General features: G+C 33.6%; 1 protein-coding gene across 17 annotated transcripts in view; it reads left to right on the top strand.

The window, feature by feature from the left end:
* The window catches only part of LOC137426657 (uncharacterized), a 114,911-nt gene that overhangs the window by 79,432 nt on the left and 17,079 nt on the right, over positions 1 to 18,400 (top strand). The gene's annotated exons all lie outside the window — the stretch shown is intronic.

Genomic DNA, 18,400 nt, shown 5'->3' with positions numbered 1-18,400 from the left:
TTAATTCTCCTACAACTCTCCTCACCGTCTAATACATTAACAAAAAATATGTTTGAGTTTGGTTCTTCATCAAGATATTTTAACTGAGCTAAGATAAAATGGTAAACCTCCCTCAATGTTCTTGTTTGAGCGCCTCCAGTGCCACATACCATTTTTAAATTAAAGTATATATTTTCCTGACAACCATCAAAGTTTTCCGTCCACTCAAAAATATTTCCATCTTTTTTACCCAATTCACCGGTATTTAAATTAATTCTCTTATTTGTTTTGTAAATTGTTTTACCAGTTGTCTTTTCAATTAACCTATTTGATATTTTTCACATTCGTTATGTTTACCATTTATATACCAAGGTTGATTACACCTCCACTCTTTAGTCTGGTTGGTACTTGGTTCTATCATTTATATAATAGTAAAAAAGGCGGCGGTAGCCCGTTAAAATCCCCAACCCCCCCTTTTTAACTTATCACTTATATATATCTTATCACTTATATATATCTTATCACTTATGTATATCTTATCACTTATATATATCTTATCACTTATATATATCTTATCACTTATATACTTATATAACCATAAGGGAGACTATCAATTCCATTTTCTAAAATAAACCTCTTATCATCAAAAGCCCCCAATGCTTTCTTATTTATCTCTTCTGAATATAATTGATGTTTATAACTTCTTATTCCATTAATCTTTCGAAACTCTTCTTTCTTTGTTGTTAAACAGTTATAATAATCATTAAAGTTTATTGTTTCTTTAATGACATTTTTCTTTATGCCTTTTAACTTCTTATCAGTTTTTTCAACGTTATTCACAATGTATTTATAAGCATAAGCCTTAGACCTCAATCCCACAAATTCACTCATTACATTTCCTCCTAATTCATCCTTAAACTTTCCAATCACCTTTTTATTTTTAGAAGAGAACAACTCACTCTCTGGACTGTAATTACTAGTGTCATAGATATTAATGTCCTTTTTCATGTCTGAATAAACATCATCAGTATTAATTTGCAAAATAAAACTATCTGTATCCATATAAAGTAGATTAACATCATTTTGATATTTCTTCCTCAAGTTATTATAAAAGTAATCATACATTAATGACTTTGATAAATCAAGAATTGATGTTCCAATATAAATAGGTTTGTTCATTTCAATACTCTCTTTAATCAAATGGATCGCACAAAAGTTCTCAGTAAAGACCTCAGCTCTAGTAAAACTCGGTCTATTAATTAATTTTGATGCTTGTTTCCAAGATGTTGATAGTCTGATATTTTGTCTTTTTCTCACATTTTCCATGGTCTTACCAAAGACCGCATTATTCATCAATTTATAAAAGTCTTTCTCAAAATCTGTTTTTGACTCTGTTCTTCTTTGTGTATTAAAATCAATGTACCCCTTCAACCAATGACTTTGATTGAACTTTAGAACCCTATGGATCTTCTCTACTCTTAGACCTTTTGATAAATATTGTCGCAAATTTCTTTGGTGTAGAACATAATTTTTCTTGTTATATAATGTAGTAAGTAATTTTTCTGTTGATTCACCTATATTAAATGATTGTTGATAATCACTTAACCACTCCTTCTTTGGACTTTCCTTTTCACAAGCAAATGGGAGATCTTTGTGTAGGTTATGAAGTTCCTCTGGATATTTCAAATCGACCTCAAAATAATAACCAACCTTTGAATCATCCAATTCTTTTTGTGTAGAGATACATACATCTTGTAAAACCTTTTTGTAATCTTTTTCCTTTACCCATCTAAGTTTTCCATAAGGAAGAGCCTGAGACATTGCCCAGCCATACAGGTTGTTCGCATCATAATACATCAAGTAGGAGCTCTCTACCGATGGATCATAATTTGGAATGTACTTGTTATTTGCTTTAGCATATCTCTTTGAACAGACTTGTGAAATTCCTCCTCTCTTTGCCTTTTCAATCATCAAAAGCATATCAACATCGGTTATCAAATCCAAAGCTTGTTTTGTCATTTTTAACATCGCGCTCCAAGCCAATCCAGGAGCAGTGTAATAGTGAGCAGGATCCAATCCATATCCAGAATGACAGATTGTTCTGAAAGCCTCAAACACATCAGCCAACAAAAGCACATCAGTTTTGAGATACAAATCGTGATACTCGCCAAGATTCTTGATGTTATATTTTTCCCAAACATTTTGTGCGTGTACATAATCTTTATCAGATATATGACTATTATTTAATTTGTTATAGAAATTTTCTTTTAAAGGAAGTTGTGTTTCATTGAATCTCTCAAATGAGTCCATATAGTCATAGGGGTAAATTCCCTTTTGTGTTAGAAAATCTTTATCTAAAAAATACTCTGAAAGACATGGAAACTCTTTTAGATTTTGAACCAAGTTAGCCAATGGACTTGCCATGAATTTAAATGTATCAAGAAATCTGATATGAGTAATAGGAGATGTGTGAATTGTTTTTGTGAATGAAATGTATTTCTGATCCGTGTTTGGAATTGCTGAGATACTTGTACTTCCAGAAGTATTTGAGAGTTCCTTGATAAATAGATGTGTATCATAATGAGCGTTGTTATGAAGAAAGACAGGAATGAAAGAGGGGAGTTGATAATTAATATTACAACTTTGATGAGCCGGACCTCTATATTTACCAGTGAGATGACAATGGTCTCTAACCTTTAGACCTTTACCAATTTTCTCCTCACAAATATGACAGACATTGTTTTTTATAAATTCTCTTTTTTCTTTACTTGTTAAGGACATTGGTTTATTGGTTTCTCTCATTATCTTGGTTAATCGAACACAGTCTTTTTCTAGTCGTTTCACAAACTCCTCTGGGGTATTTGAGCCTCGAAACATCTCTAACTTGTTATATTTATCACCAACGGATGATTTGAGATAATAACAAAAACCACAAGGAGTATGTTTTTGATATTTATTTGTGTATGATTCTTTTGGATCTGGAGAAGCAGTATCAATTTTTTCTAAAATATTTTCAAAATCAGCATATATAACAAATGGATGTTTTATTGTTTTCTTTTCATCTTTGAATGTGATCTTTGAGTCTTTTTTAGGCATGTTGATTACCGTTGATTTATGTTCACCACAATAATTTGAATGTTTATCTAATCTTTCTTGTGTATGGAAGAAGTTAAGACAACGCATACAAATATATATTTTATTTGTTCTTTTACATACTTGTGGTTTTATTAATTTAGCAATATCTTTGATGTATGTATAATGTGAATTTTCCTCTGAATTAAAATATAGAAGATTAATATGAGTTTGTTTACAATTGTCAGAAAGCTTTAAAACCTGAATGTTGTTTGTTTCTGTTAGACCATAAACATTAACTGATAAATTATTCATCTTTTCAAATTTAGGAATATCATTTAAAGTCATCGGAAACTTTAGATCTTTCGTATTTAATGTATTCTCATATTTTTTATAATGAGATACTCTTTCATCATGAAAATGTGGAGGATGTAAGTGTGCTAAAATAGACCAGAGAAAACATTTATTGTCTTTATTTTTGATATTGATAACTGCTTTTCTATTTTTGATAACACTGGGTAAATCAATGTAAGAAGAAGCTTTTAGAGGATCTGATTTAAGAATATGAATGTCTATGTAAATAATTTTTCCTATATTGAATCCACTTCCTACGATTGAATTATCCACATCTTGCTCTTGTTTAATAAGTTCATCATAGACTCCTGATGTTTTAAAATCTTGATATGAAGATATAAAGTGTGGCTCAGTTCTCATGTATGGTGTATCTATAACTCCTTTATCCTTTGTCATTTCTAATTTTACCCCCATATAAAATTTAAGTGGTTTCATTTCTTTTAGTGTTTTTTCAATCAATGTTTGAACAGCAGGTTTGACTATTTCTACAGCATCAACTATAGACTTTGGTTTGGGAGGTTTGAAGTTAAAGATTCGAATCCTGATATGTCTTTTGAAAGCACCATCAGTATTTTTAATAGTAAACAATTTTGACAAGTGTTTGTTAGTTTTAAGATGGGCTTTAAACCCCTTCTTGAGGATGGTTGTTTTACAGACCTTACAATGTTTTGTTTTAGGTGGAAGAGGGGAAAGTTTGTTAAGAATGTTGTATGTATGTTTTGCGGTGAGAATATGTTGTTTATAATATTTTACTTCCTTCTCGCAAGTATCACAATAAACCATATTTATAGCGTGAGAAAACGTGGTGTTTTATATATATCACTGTGCTTAAAATAAAACACTTTTGAGCTTTACAACTCCGTTTTATATATATCGCTGTGCTTAAACTAAAACACTTTTTCACTCAGAATCATCTAAGTCATAACTATCACATGAATACTCAGAATCATACTCAGTCATCAATAAAGCTACTCTCATAACTATCATTTGAGCACAAACTATTAGTATCATAACTATCATCTGTGTTCAATGAAATACTATCATCACCATCGTCCGAGTTCAATGAAATACTATCATCACTATCGTCCGAGTTCAATGAAATAGTAAAATCTTCACTGCTGTAATGACTCATATTTAATTAGCAGAAAAAACCTTTCCATCTATACCAATATACTTTCTTTCATTAACAGATTCAATCTCTACATTTTTAATATCAAAAGTTATCTTTAAATAATCTCTAACTATCATAGAACGAAATGACATTTCACCAGAAATATTAACATCATTCATTTTACTTAGATCTACACCCTTTGGATTATTAAAGTAAATACAAATTTCTCCACGAGTATTGTTGATGGTCTTATCATTCTTTTTCAAAGTATCGTGGTCAATCACTTTTTCAAGCTTTGAATAAATTGCCAGGAGTAGAGGAGAAACTTTTGTTAGATTTACTTTAATGGATGTCTTTCCAGGTATAGTTAGAGCTCTTCCTTTAAATGAAATAGAGGGGCTCATGTTATTTTCCATAACTGGTTTTACCCAAAAATTCCCATATTTATCTTTGTTCAATTTAACATCTTTGACATATTTTTCTATATCTTTCACCGAAGTAGAGATTGATTGAAATTTGTCTTTTGTGCTTTGAAACATTGTATTTATTAATGAATAAACTTGCATTTAGTTTAAGTAAAAATTTACCACATAAATATGATAAGTTCTGAAGGATATTTAGAATTTCCAGACTCTCCATATGATAAATTAGAGAATTGTCCGGCTTGTGATAGAGTGGGGCTTAATGATGAGGATTCATATAAACAATGTTTATTCTGTGATTATATTCTAATTAATGATAATAAGAAATATAAAAAAACATATAACTCTTTTAAATTAGAACCAAAAATGAATTACTTTACAAGATTAATAAGAGAGATGAATGTTAAGTATTGTGATGATAATACACCATTTCTTTCAAGGGAAGAGACTATTTGTATTGAGGAAATGTATAAGGGTTTAATGATATTTATTATTCAAAATAATTTTAATGGAAATGTTAATACAAGATACTACATAAATAAAATAATGAATTATTTTGAAATTAAACCCGAACTCAGGATAAAATATAGAGTTTCTAAAATAGCTCAAAAAAAGTTGGATGACTTGTTTTCCAAATATATAAATGAATGATTTTTTACCCGTTTGGGAAAATAAGATAAAATTTAATAACCATAAAAACATTCCAAATTCATTGAGATGTCTAATAGTTGGTTCAAGCGGATGTGGAAAAACCTGTTTGCTTTTAAAGATGCTCCTTACCCCCAACTTTTTAGATTATGATAATTTAATAATTTTTACGAAGTCAAGTTTTCAACCCGAGTATCAACTACTCTCACAGGGTTTTAATGCAGGTCTTAAAAAGGAAGACATTATCGGTTTATTTAAACTTCAAAACAAACTAAATGATTATAACATTGAGGATAAAATACAACTATTTTGTGATACACAGAAACCTAAACCAAAACCCATAACTTGTATTCTCAGTGATAATACGGATGATATACCTTCACCTCAAGATTTAGATAAATCAAAAAAGAACCTCGTCATCTTTGATGATTGTGTTAATGAGAGAAACCAAACAGTAATGGATAGCTACTATACAAGAGGGAGACATTCTTCTTGTAATTGTATTTATCTTAGTCAGTCATATTTTCAACTCCCTCGACGCTCAATAAGAAACAATGCTAATACTTTTATTTTATTTAAGTTAAATTCAATAGATGTAAATAATTTTTGGAGAGATAATTGCTCTACGTTATGTAGTAAAAAAGAATTTGAAAATTATATGAAACACACGATTGGAAAATATAAATATATTGTTGTGAAACAAGATGAGATATTAAAGGATGTATTTTTATTTTAAACATAATTACATATATAAATGACAACAATTATTATTAACCTTGTGGGTAAATCTGCTTCTGGAAAGAACTTTCATAAATCTAAACTCTTGAATAGTAAAAATGAAAAGATTGTAAGTTTTTTTTAAAAACACCCTATGATTCGTTTTGTGAGTACGACAACCAGAGCAAAGCGACCAGGAGAAGTAGAAGGGAAAGATTATTACTACATTTCAATGGAGGAACATATGCGATTGAGGAACGAAGGTCAAATATTTTAGGAGGTCTCTCTTGGTTCTACAAAATATTCACATTGTAAGAGTGAGTTAAATAAAGTAAAATCTAATGGTCTTGGGATTTTAGAAACTAATCCTGAAGGAATGAGACAAATTATTAAACAATTGTGTGGTGATGGAGTTAAGATTTTATCATTCGGTTTTGATATCGATGAGGAGACTCAACGCAAACGTATGAAAAGCAGAGATACAAGTATTAGTGAAGAAGAAATAACAACTCGTATTAATACCAATAAAGAATTTGATGAAATATTTAAAGAAAAAGATTTATTTCAACACATTTACTATAATGATGAAGAAAAGGAAAATTTTCCCATTGACCTTTACAATTCATTAAATGATATTTTTCAATACTAAATGAATGCCGAAGAAAGAGCAAGAAAGTTTAAGGAACATCAAGAGTTGGTTTCAAAAGTTGTAAAGCAACAGGAAGAGATAAAGAAGAAACGGAGACAGAAACTAACTGGTGAAGAAGCCTTTGAAAGAAAACAAGAGAAATTTTTAAAACCGCTTTTAAAAACTCAACACCCTACAGTTCCCACGGTAGAATTTACTCCGAAAAAACTTCAAATGCTCAAAGATTTTAGTCAGATAACAAAACAAGAACTTGGAAAATTACAATATGATGATGAAGGATTATTTCGGAAACTTGAGGAGGTAAATCAACCACCTAATTATGTTGTGGAAGCTCTTCAAAACAATGAATATTTGGCGGGTTCAAAAACCAGAGCAGGTCTCATTCCAACAGAAGAACCAGCAGTGTTTCATCTTGTGGAAGAAAAGGTATTGATATTTAATGATGAATTGATGTTCTTGAGTTCTACTCAACCAAATGTTAAATTAACTCCAAGATTAATGTTTCTTCTAACAAACCCCGGATTCAGCGGTTCAAAATATTTTGAGGAACCACTTGATATGGAAAGAGAGGAAGATAGGGTATATATTGAGTTGCTAAATGCACTTGATTATGGAGTTTCTGTTGCTGGTAAAAGTAAGAAGAATGAGAAGGAGAAACATATTATTGATGCTTTAAGTAAGCTTGGTTCGGGTGTTAGTTTTCTTCCAAATGACCCATCACAATTAGTTAATAGGCTATTATTGTTGTTAGGTAGTAAGAAGGCTGGAAACAACAATTGTTTTAATGAATCCTCAGCCATTTTAGATCAGTTGATGAACATGAAAATAATTAATAAATGTCAATACAAAGATATTTTATTAGATATTAAATAAGATGAGAAGCACAATTCTTAGTTTTAATTTCACAACGAGCGATTACACAGCTTCATTCCCTTACCCACTACAACTTGACCCCCTTACCTCATATGAGGCATCTTTATTGTCGATGGAAACTTATAATACCTTGTTTAATATCACAGAGAAAAACAAGTTTAGTTATAATCCAGGAAGTGGATATAAAACTATAACCGTTTCACCTGGAGCTTACGAGATTTCTCAAATATCTTCAGAAGTCTCTCGCCTTATGAAAGAAAAAGGTGATGAACCAAAAAATATTGTAATAGATATTCAAAAACACACTTCAAAATCAACTATTAAACTTAAAAATAATTATAAAGTTGATTTCACGATTGAAAATTCGTTTAGAGAGCTATTGGGTTTCTCTTCAAAAAAGATTGAAAATAACGGGACGTTTTACAGTGATAATGTTATCCAAATATCCTCTGGTATAAATTCAGTATTAATTCATTGTGATTTGATTGATGGTGCTTATAACGATGGAATAAGAACAAATACAATATTTTCATTCAGTGCATACTCAACCCCGATTGGTTATAAATTTAATATGGAACCAAAAAATCTTGTCTATTTACCTGTGTCAGGAAAAACCATATACAGAGTAAATTTTAGGATAACCGACCAAGATAATCGTATGATATCCTTTAATGATGAAATTATATCCATCAGAATTCACCTACGTGAAGTTTTTAAATAAATAAATAATGGTTATTGTGAGAAAACACGAGTTGGGAAAATATAAAATAATTACAGGGGAGGGCATGTACCTTTCACCATACTATACAAGGTATGTGGGTAGAGGATACTATAAACCTAAGAGACAACGAGGTGTAGGTCATCAATTTCGAAATAAAGGAGATGGGATAATTGATACTCTAATGGGTATTGGTTCAACCATCCTTAAACATAAAGACCTAATTGGTTCAACTGCTTCTGCCGTGGGCTCCGTTGCGGGTGCTATAAAGAGTATAAAAGATGCTCAAAAGGAGTCTCATAAATTACAAGCAATCAAAGAAATTAAAAAAGGTAAAACTCAACTATCTTCACAAGAACGACAAAAAATCATTAAAATACTTGGGTCAGGGTTTCAACAATTTTAATGCTATATAAATACAAGTATGGAAGCGATTGATAGTATCTATGATTTGGATGATACGATTATCATTTCAAACTCCACTAAAAAGGAAGACTATTTTAAGGTAAATGCTATAACAGGAACAGACTGGAATTCAAACGGAACAAAAAGTTTTGAAATAAATTAATCAACAAACTTACTTGAATATAGCTGATAGTTTCTTGCTGTGTAAATTTAAATTCACTAAGGCTGCGAATAATACTAATGCTACACTCGTAAATGATTTCTTCTGGAAAATGTTTGACAGTGTCCGCCTGTATATTGGAACACAAGAGGTTGAAGCGGTTGATTATGTCTCTGCTACATCTGAAATGATGAAATTTACACTATATTCGTTTAGTGATAGAATGGGTAAGGGAGCTGTTGAAGGTTTTATTCCTGATATGTCAACGGGTACAAACGCAGACCCTGGTTATAGTCAAAGGAAGTCAATGTATAATAATGACGCAAAAGCTGAGAATAGTTTTACCGTAGCAGTACCTCTGAAAGGTATATTTGGATTTTGTGATTATGATAAAGTTTTGTATGGGCTTAAAATTAGATTTCAACTACAAAGGAATGATAATGTAAATAGATTGCTTTTTGGGGATGAAAATGCTTTTGGAGAAAATAATAAATTTGTTATTAATGATTTGTGTTGGTATATCAGTGAATATACTCCTAATCTTAAAACGGAAGAGATGTTAAATAGAAGACTTAACTCAAAGAAACCGCTAAATGTATCATACCTTAAAAGAAGATGTCAACACGTTAAACTGGAACACACTACCTACACTTGGAATTTGGGTGTTCTTCAAGGAAAGCCACGATACCTCTGGCTCATTTTTAAAAAACCAGATGGAGAGGACGGTACTAATAAGAATAATGCCCTGAGTGATAATGCTAAGGTGAAACAACTTCGGGTTTCTCTTGATGGCACATTTTATCCGCGAGATAGATTGGAAATTGATTGGGAAAAAAATGATTATGCGGAAGCCTACAAGTCCTACCAAAAGGTGTGTGAAAGTAATGGTAACAAGTGAATCCTCTTGGATTGCGCTGAGGTTCGGGCTTGGAATTTCTAGGAGGAAGTATAATTTGTATGCAATGAAAGTACATGTAATATGGGATCGAGTAAGATCGAGTAAGCTTCACCAGTGCGCGTGCGCGAATTTACGTCACGTCGGCAGCGAGAAGGCGTTCCCCAACACGAACCAATCAGGAACTGCCACGCCCACTTATATGATCTCCGAATTCCTGTGACAGGAATTAGCGTTACACTGGCTGGAAGTCAATCGCTAAAGGCGCTTCCTCAGCGCCAATCACCAGTGCGCGTGCGCGAATTTACGTCACGTCGGCAGCGAGAAGGCGTTCCCCAACACGAACCAATCAGGAACTGCCACGCCCACTTATATGATCTCCGAATTCCTGTGACAGGAATTAGCGTTACACTGGCTGGAAGTCAATCGCTAAAGGCGCTTCCTCAGCGCCAATAATGATCCTATTTTGGATATGGTTGCGTTTCAAAAACTTTATACAATCTACGCAATTGACCTGAGTTCTCAAAAGGAAACTATAAAGTCTAATCGAGTGGATACTTCTCTATACATTGAAAGAGGGGAGAGTGAAGAGGTTAATGCATATTGTTTGCTTTTGGAGGAAACAGAATTACAGATTAATACAGATAATGGTGTTATGATTAATATCACATAGGTTTTTTCTCATAAATAAATGGTTGGGGTATATGTTAATCAAATCAATCTTAATAAATTAACATCTTGTATTCAAAATCAAAAGCCTTGTATTATTAATGTTAATACAATTCAAAGAAAAGGAGCTGTAAGAATTGATGTTTTACTCACACACACACAAGTAAAAACACTAAATGATGTTGGATCACTTAAAATTAAAATGACGAAACCTATGTTAAAGAAATATTCAATAGACGAGTCAAGAGGAGGATTTCTCCCGTTTCTAATTCCTTTATTTGCTGGTTTAAGTGTGGCGGGAGCATTGACTGGTGGTATTTCAGCAGCGGTAAAAACTGCTAACGAAAGGAAGGCACAACTAAAAGCTCAAAAAGAATTGGAAAGACATAACAAGGAGTTGGAGAAACAAATTAGTGGAAGTGGTGTAATTGTAGATTTTGCTCAAAAACTTGAAAGTCTACCTGATAAAGCTAGATTGTTGGTTGGAGATATGCTTTCCTCTATCGCTCAAGCGGGTGTTAAACTAACTAAACGGGGTAATGGATTGTATCTTTCTCATAAATAAATGGATAAATGGTTTAAACAATTTGGAAAGAATACAACGTCAAATATAGAACTAGCTAAGTATTGTAAAACACTAAAAATTGATAATGTGGTTATTTGTATGAGAGATGAATTAATACATATAAATAAGAATACAAAGAATATTATTATGAATTTAGACACACAGAATGGTTCTCATTGGGTTTGTATTCATAATAGTCAGGATAAATATTATTTTGATAGTTATGGTATGCCACCACCTGGAAGTAATACAATTCTTACAGAATGGTGTTTATCAAACATTTCAAGTTCAAGAAATTAATTCTAAATGTTGTGGTCAATTATGTTTATATGTATTATTTCAACTCAACAATAATGAAAATTTTTATGATATCATTTTTAATCTAATATAAATGACTTATGTTGGAAAAGATGGTTCTATCTTTGGAAAATCCTCTCAGGATATTGATTTATCAAATTATTATACAAAGGCACAGGCTGAACGACAAAAATATAGTGTAAGTAAAAATATTAATATGAAGAATACTTATAAATTAATCAATTATCCAAACCCTACAGATGCAAATGACTTAATTAGATTTAGTGATTTATCACAATATATATTTTTAAAGAAAACAGCACGTTTTGTTAAACAAGTAAAATTTACAACCACAACACCTGGTTATACTGACCATACACCTTTCCTCATTGAATTTAACTACCTGCTTACAATTGAATTTTATAAAGAAGGACATATAGTTAATATGCGAATTAATAAATGGGGGTATGATATGCCTGATTTAGGGTATAATTGGTCTTTTTCAATAAACATAGAAGACCTACATGATTTTAATCAGTCTCGTAAAGAAGAATATTATCCACTTGGTGAGGATAAGGATTTATGTGGAAGTACAATTAATAAACAACAAATACATGGTTTTAAGAAAAGAAAAATATATGATAGTATAGCGATGGTTAGCATGACAAAGAAGGAAGGTCATGAGATAAGGATAGAAAGCCAAGGAATACAAACCAATTTGGTAGTGGGAAGATGGGGTGGTATTACCTGTCATAATATTAATCTCACATATATTTCTGATACATAAATGGCAGGAAGAAGACTACAAGAGAATTATAATTTTTGTATTCAAGGATACCTACAAGAAAAGGGTGCTCGGTATTACATACCTTATGATTTGGAGCATATACATGGGAATTTTGTCATAAAAAACTGGCCTTATACTGATATTGTTAAACCCACAAATAGAGACTTGTTTAAAGTATTAAATAAAAATGAACTTCTCAAAGTTATGAAATATAAAACTCTTTTAGAAATCGTCAACAAATCTTATTGGTATCCTATTATGAGAAAAATAATTATAGATACAAGAATATCTCAAAATCCAGATGAGTATATGTATAATATTCTTTGGGGTTTAAACTCAAGGGTAGCAAGGGATGAGGAAGGAGTTGAAGAAGAGAAGGAGAAAAGAGAGAAAAGAGAGAAGGAGGAGAGGGAACAAAGAGAGAGGGAGGAGAGGGAGATGGAAATCAGAGTGATTCAAAAAAGAGTGGATGTATTACAGCAAGAAGATCAATCTCAACTCACCGAAGAGGAAAATAAAGAAAGAATGAATGCTGTGAAAATATTGATATCAAAAATTGCTAAGATAAATGAGGAAGGAGTTAAAGAAGAGAAGGAGGAAAGAGAGAAAAAGGAGAAGGAGGAAAGGGAGAAAAAGGAGGAGGAGAGGGAGAAAAAGGAGAAGGAGGAGAGGGAGGAAAGGGAGCAAAGAGAGAGGGAGGAAAAATATAAAAAGATGGAAATCAGTGAGATTCGTAAAAGATTGAGTGTATTACAGCAAATAAATCAATCTCAATGCACCGAAGAGGAAATTAAAGAATTAACAACTCTTATGAAGATAATGGTTTCAAAAATAACAACGTCAATGTCTTCAATTTCAGGGAGGAGATTTAAACGAGAAAGTGGTGAAGAAGAAGAAGAAGAAGGGAAAGATTATGTGATTGATGATGTTGGTGTCATTGACTTTAGTTAGTTTTTATTTGTAAATAAATGGAGGAGAGAGTGAAGGCATTCCTTAGGATTCTTTATGTTTTAAAAATAAAGATTGAAATGTATATGTTGAAAACCAAAAAGGTTTTGATACTCTGTCGGAATTTTTCTGATAAATAAATATGAGTTATTGTCTCAAATGTAAAAAGAAAACTAAATCTAAAAATGTCTCTTATGTTAAAGCTAAAAATAATAGAGTTTATCAAAAAGGAATATGTCAAGTATGTGGCTCTAAAAAGTGCCAATTCATCTCTCCTAAAAGAGGAGGAGACATACAAAAGTTTCTGTCAGGAAGTAAATTTACAACAACTGGAATTCCAGGGGAATTACACCTTCCAGGGTATTCTTTCTGTGGTCCAGGAACAAACTTGGATAAAAGATTAGATGAGGCTGACAATCCTAAACCTTGGTCTAAACCTACAAATAGGGTTGACGAAGTGTGTATGAAGCATGATATTGCTTATGGGAAAACCACTACGTTGACTGAAAAACATAAAGCCGACAGCGAAATGTTGTATAATTTGTCTTTGATACAAAATCCAACGTTGAGAGAGAAAGTTGATAGGTTTATTGTGAGAAATTTGATAAATGCTAAATTGAAACTTGGTCTTGGTTATTCCTCAAAAAACTATTAGGCTCTAATGATGTCATCAAGACTGAGGAGCTTTTGGCTGAAGAATTACACAAACCTATAATCACAAAGTTTAAAAGAAGGAAGGTTTATTCTAAATACACCGACCACATATGGTCCGCTGATTTAATTGAATTGAATAATGACAGGGGATACAGGTATGCTTTAACCGTTATTGATTTGAGGAGTAGATTTGCCTGGGTTGTCCCTTTAAAAAATAAAAGGGGTGATACTTTAATGTTAGCCTTTAAGCTAATATTTGATCGGGATAAAAGGAAACCAAAGAAGTTATGGACTGATGAGGGAACAGAGTTCTAAAACAAAATATTCATGAAATTTCTTAAGGGGAAGGGTATTAAATTATACAGCACCTTTAATGAAGGAAAGGCAGTTGTTATTGAGCATTTTAATCGTACTTTAAAAGAGAAATTATATAAAAAATTCACACAACTCGGTTCTCAAAAATGGGTGTATTTAATTCAGGATATCTATCTATAATTCCAGTAATCTCTGTATGTGTGTTTGTTTGTTTGTTTGTTTGTCTGTGACCGCTGTTTCTCGACAACCACGGGTCCGATATACTTTAAACTTGCCAGGTATATTGCTGGGGACCCGAGGATGTGCCTTTTCAAGGTTTCATATTAATCGGACAATTACTTACCGAGCTATGTCCAAAAAACGATTCAACCAATCAGAGAGCAGCGAGCTATCGCGTGTGCCGAACGTGGCGAACACACTCTGCCTCGGACGGCACATTTGAGAGCGTATTCATTTATTTCACGTTGGCAAACTATGTTGCCGCTATGTTGGCGTTAAACTATGTTTTAAAACTAATTAAAACCATTTCATGTAAATAGAGGGGGGGGGGGGGGGATTGTCACTGTACTCGCAAGCCGTTCGCCGTTCGCTTTGGCGTTGCGAATGGACCAAAACATTTCATGGACCAAACCATTTCATGTAAAGCGTTCGCCGTTCGTTTTGGCGTTGCGAATGGACCAAAACATTTCATGGACCAAACCATTTCATGTAAATAGAGGGGGGGGGATATAATTTTAGATATATATATAGTACGGGCATGCCCTAGTTGTAGATAATTACAATAATACAGTTCATTCATCAACAAAATCAAAACCATCAGAAACATTTACAAAATTAGAATATGAAAAGGAGATTAATTTGAGAAAGCCCAAGTTCAAAGTTGGTGATATTGTAAGAATATACAAATGGAAAAGCCACTTTGAGAAAGGTTATACAAAGAGATGGACTAATGAATTATTTAAAATCGTTAATGTAATGGCTACAAACCCTTGGACCTACAAATTATATGATTTAAATGGAGAAGAAATCTTGGGTTCATTTTACTCGCAAGAATTACAAAAAACACAAGTAAGCAGATAATACCCTTGAAAATAATAAATAAATAAAAAAAATGTAATGGGGATACGTTTTTAAATCTGTGAACCCCAAACACAGAATCCCACAACTTTTTAGTTGGGGCTTAACTTTTGTGTGTGTATAATGGGGATACGTTTTTAAATCTGTGAACCCCAAACACAGAATCCCACAACGTTTCAGTTGGGGCTTAACTTTTGTGTGTGTATAATGGGGATACGTTTTTAAATCTGTGAACCCCAAACACAGAATCCCTCAACTTTCCAGTTGGGGCTTAACTTTTGTGTGTGTGTGTATGTGTGAGTGAGTCATAATAATATACAAACCCTAACCCAACCCCATCCCTAACCCAACCCCATCCCTAACCCAACCCCATCCCTAACCCAAACCCATCCCTAACCCAACCCAATCCCATCCCTAACCCAACCCCATCCCTAACCCAACCCCATCCCTAACCCAACCCATCCCTAACCCAACCCCATCCCTAACCCAACCCCATCCCTAACCCAACCCAATCCCATCCCTAACCCAACCCCATCCCTAACCCAACCCTAACCCAACCCCATCCCTAACCCAACCCATCCCTAACCCTCACATTCAAAATCCCAACCCTAACCCAATCCCATCCCTAACCCAACCCCAACCCTAACCCTCACATTCAAAATCCCAACCCTAACCCAACCCCATCCCTAACCCAACCCCATCCCTAACCCAACCCCATCCCTAACCCTCACATTCAAAATCCCATCCCTAACCCAACCCCATCCCTAACCCAACCCCATCCCTAACCCAACCCATCCCTAACCCTCACATTCAAAATCCCAACCCTAACCCAATCCCATCCCTAACCCAACCCCAACCCTAACCCTCACATTCAAAATCCCAACCCTAACCCAACCCCATCCCTAACCCAACCCCATCCCTAACCCTCACATTCAAAATCCCACCCAAACCCTAACATAATCTTTCTTTTCTTCTTTTTTTAAATACGTATTTCTTTTTTTTCCTCTTCCTCCAATTCTGTCTTTCAAGGCTTTCAAGTTTGAAGAAGTAGAAATGGGAAGAAAGAATTTTCCAGCATTTTCTTCCTCGAACTTTCTTGATATTGCTTAAATCAAGCGTCATTAAATAATGAACATTGTTCATTGCTTTAGAATCCAAAGAGTCTCCAAGAGGAACCCCACAGGTAGAGTCTCCAAAATAAAACCAACTTTCCAAGTTCCCAAGGTATAACCACATTCCTGTTGAGCCTCCAAGATAGGTATCACATTCCGAGTCATCAAAACAAAACCCCCATTCCGAGTCTCCAAAAATATAACCATCTTTCCAAGTCCCCAAGGTAGAACCACAATTTTCAGAAATATTGGGGGTTTCCGTGATAAGTCTCACATAGTATAACTGCGGACCATCAGGGAGAACTCTCCTTGCCCAATTTTTTAGGGTTTCTATGATGTGTCTCACATAGTATAACTGCGGACCATCAGGGAGAACTCTCCTTGCCCAATTTTTTAGGGTTTCTCTGATGTGTCTCACATAGTATAACTGCGGACCATCAGGGAGAACTCTCCTTGCCCAATTTTTTAGGGTTTCTATGATGTCTCACATAGTATAACTGCGGACCATCAGGGAGAATTCCCATTTCACAATTTTTTAGGGTTTCTATGATGTGTCTCACATAGTATAACTGCGGACCATCAGGGAGAACTCCCCTTTCCCAATTTTCAGAAATTTGTGGGTCTCCAATGTATGACTTGTATTCTGGCTCATCAAGGTAGAACTTGTTCAGTGGGTTTTGTTTTGATAACTCACAACAAGTATCATCATGGTAAAACTCTTTTTCAGGATTTTGTGGATCTCCAAGGTATAACTCTTTGGCTGGGTCATCAAGGTAGAACTCGTTCTGGGGGTCTTGGTTGTTCAAAATGTCTTCAAACAAAAAAATAACTTCATCCCAAGTTGTGTTAAAAGCAGAATTTTCATTTCGTATCTCAGATACAATTTCCTGTGAAAGAAAATAACAATGTATTAATTTAATACAATATTTTTTATTTGTATAAATCAAGCTCTATGAATATTAAAATAAACTTTGTTAACTCTTACACGAGTCTCATCTAAAAAAAAAAATTAAAATAAATAATTAAATAAATAATTAATTAAATAAATAAATAAACAAACTTACCTCCATTGATAAGAGGTTCGAGTCCAGTTCATCAATCTGAAGGTTGAGTTCTACACAGGTAGTAGGACTCCAAGGAATAGCAAAGTTATCCCATTCCATTTCGGCATAGTAGTCCATTCTCAAGTGAAGCAGAAAGCGTGTTTGAAAAAGCCTGTGTGGTCGGTGCCTTTTATAAGGACTGGGTGTGTCATTTCCTGTGGAAATTCCCTGGGCGTGTCTTAACTGGAAATGATGTGATGGAAATTCCCTGAAAATGATGTAATGTATTACCTGGAAATGATACAATGCTGAAGAGTTTATAAAGTGGGTGGGGTTTAGCAGAAGTGGGCGGAGCTTAGCAAAAGTGGGCGGGGCTTAGTAAAAAGTGGGCGTGGCGTAACAAAAAGTGGGCGGTGCTTAGTAAAAATGTGGGCGTGGCTTAACAAAAAGTGGGCGTGGCTTACCAAAAAGTGGACGGAGCTTAACAAAAAGTGGGCAGAGCCTACCAAAAAGTGTGTGGCACTGGAGGCGCTCAAACAAGAACATTGAGGGAGGTTTACCATTTTATCTTAGCTCAGTTAAAATATCTTAATAAAGAACCAAACTCAAACATATTTTTTGTTAATATATTAGATGGTGAAGAGAGTGGCAAGAGAATTAAATTATTTCCCACGCATAAACAAATATTTGTAGGGTCGTTGTTTGAGTGGGCCAAAGATGATTCACCAGATGATATTAAGAGTAAAAGGTTAAAAGGTCCATAAGGTCAGAAGGATCACAGGTTCACACAGAAGGACCATTGTTTAAGTAGTCTAATGAATAAGGATAACATGTCAAAAGGTTAGAAGGTTCGTAAAGAACAGGGTGAGAGAAATAGAGGTGTTTAGGGGCAATGAGGGAGTGGAAAAATTAACATGTAAGTCAATGGGA

This window comes from Myxine glutinosa, chromosome 5, assembly GCF_964187855.1.
Source record: "Myxine glutinosa chromosome 5, kmMyxGlut1.1, whole genome shotgun sequence".
Lineage (NCBI taxonomy): Eukaryota > Metazoa > Chordata > Myxini > Myxiniformes > Myxinidae > Myxine > Myxine glutinosa.
The sequence above is the reverse complement of the archived record's forward strand: the minus strand, read 5'-3'. Positions and strand labels throughout refer to the sequence as shown.